The sequence below is a fragment of the Mus caroli genome, chromosome 7, assembly GCF_900094665.2.
Source record: "Mus caroli chromosome 7, CAROLI_EIJ_v1.1, whole genome shotgun sequence".
Classification (NCBI taxonomy): Eukaryota; Metazoa; Chordata; class Mammalia; order Rodentia; family Muridae; genus Mus; species Mus caroli.
Genome location: NC_034576.1, coordinates 48,837,545 through 48,839,985, shown reverse-complemented (window position 1 = coordinate 48,839,985; position 2,441 = coordinate 48,837,545). Strand labels below are relative to the sequence as shown.

General features: G+C 46.0%; 1 protein-coding gene across 1 annotated transcript in view; it reads right to left on the bottom strand.

Moving 5' to 3' along the window:
* LOC110297509 (L-lactate dehydrogenase C chain) overlaps positions 1-2,441 on the bottom strand; it is a 17,092-nt gene that overhangs the window by 2,820 nt on the left and 11,831 nt on the right. The window lies entirely within an intron of this gene.

The window sequence follows — 2,441 nt, the reverse complement described above, 5'->3', positions numbered from 1 at the left end:
GTTGTGAGCCACCATGTGGTTGCTGGGATTTGAACTCTGGACCTTCTGAAGAGCAGTCGGGTGCTCTTACCCACTGAGCCATCTCACCAGCCCCCAGGTTTTGTTTTTAAGACAGTGTCATATAGCTCTAGCTGGCCTCAACTCAATGCATAGCCAGAGATGGCCTCAAATTCCTGATATCCATCTGCCTCCACTCCCACACCTCCCATCCCCAAATTGTTAGACTTTAGGCATACATACATCACCACTCCTGGTTTTGGTTGGCTGAGAGTATTGAACCTGCTATGTACCTGAGGATGTCTGTGGACTCCTGATCCTCCTGCCTCAACATGCTAAGTGCTGGCATTCCAATTGTTCGCTACCACACATGGATGGAGGTGTTAGGGCGATTTTTGTTTATATGTTTGTGTTTTTCACTTAAGAACACATGTGTGTCTCTATGTGGGTTTGGGCCCTGAGGAGAGTGTTGGCCCCTCTGACGCTGGAGTCACAGATGGCAATGAACCAGATTCTCTGTTGTGCCACCTCTCCAGTCCCCAAAATAAGTTTTAAATGGACAGAAAGGGAAATAACAAGACACATTATAAGACACATAATTGAATTATTTATAATTATAGTACAGAAAGCATTTTAAAGTAATAGACAAAAACACAAGATTCTACAAAGGAAAGGATTGCTAAGAAACATGTTATCAGTTAGAGGAGAAAGAGATGCACACAATGTGCTGAGGAGTGCTACGTAGTCACAGAAACTCTTAGCATAAACTGTCCCTAAGGGATGGGATGAAATCCAAAGACCTTCACAGAAACAGGGCACAAATGCAGGCATTCTCAGGCAAGCAGGCTATGCAGATTATCAGGCATTGGTAGAGCACCAGGTTCAGTGAAAGACCCTGACTCAAAATATAAGGTGAAAAGTGATGGAAAAATGATGCTGGCCGGGCGGTGGTGGCCGCCGGGCGGTGGTGGCGCACGCCTTTAATCCCAGTACTCGGGAGGCAGAGGCAGGCGGATTTCTGAGTTCGAGGCCAGCCTGGTCTACAGAGTGAGTTCCAGGACATCCAGGGCTATACAGAGAAACCCTGTCTCGAAAAAAAAAAAAAAAAAAAAAAAATGATGCTGGATGTTGGGTGGTAGTGGCATGCCTTTAATCCCAGCAGTTGGGAGGCAGAGACAGGCAGATTTCTGAGTTCGAGGCCAGCCTGTTGTACAGAGTTGAGTTCCAGGACATCCAGGGCTACACAGAAAACCCCTGTCTTGAAAAACCAAGGGGGGGGAAAAAAAAAGATGCTGGAAGGAGTTGGGGAGGGATGAAGAGATGGCTCAGTGGTTAAGAGCACTGGCTGCTCTTCCAGAGGACCTAGGCTCAAATCCCAGTACACACATGGCAGCTCATGGGAAACAATATGGTGGTGCCTCAGAGAGTAAACCTGGAACTACCCTATGACCCAGCATCCCATTACTGGGCATGGAATACAACCAAAGAAAGGAGGTCAGGGTACTGAGGACAACAGCTGCTTAACCGTGCCTACTGCAGCACTGTGCAGCTGCACAACTTACAAGCAGCCAGAGGCCAATTAAAGACACACTGAAAAGGCCGGGTGTGTCTCTCTGTGTCTGTGGTGCAATACTGCTCAGCCTCAAGAACCTATCACTTGTGACAACATGCATAGAACAGGAGGTTATGTCTAGCATCTAGCAATAAAAGCCACACACAGAAAGTCAACTGTGAAATGATGCCATTTACATATGAAATCTAAAATAATAATAATAATAATAATAATAATAATAATACCCTGACATGAGAAAGTAGAGAATAAAAATAAAGTTATGATACTGGGGAAGGAGGAGAAAATAGGACCAAGGGGCAGCACACTCGCGAAGAGAAGCAATGCTAGCACTCTGGTGCAGAGTAAGGACACTGTCCTAAGCAATTATGTGCTGCTCTTAGGCTGGGGACAGAGTATAGCAGGTAGAACACTTGGGAAGGAGAGGCAGGAAGAGCAAACTTCAGGCCGTTCTCAGCAATAGAGCAAGGTTCAGCCCAGTCCAAGTTTCAGGAGTCCTTGTTCTTTATAGTCAAGTACGGTCTCTGGCTGAAGAGTTGGCTTGGTGGTTTGGAACAGATATTGGCCTTCTGGAGACCTGAGGTCAGCTCCCAACCACCTGTCACTGCAGTTCCAGGGAGATACGACACCTCTGGCCTCTGCAGGCATCAGGTACACATGCCCACACACAAACACCAGAGTACAACAGAGCTTAAAATAAGAGATTTTAAAGTATCACCTATCTCAGACTGACCAGGTTTCACTATTCTTTTTTATTTGTTTGTTTTGTTTTGTTTTTTGTTTTGTTTTGTTTTTGAAACAGGGTTTCTCTGTGTAGCCCTGGCTGTCCTGGAACTCACTCTGTAGACCAGGCTGGCCTCAAACTCAGAAATCC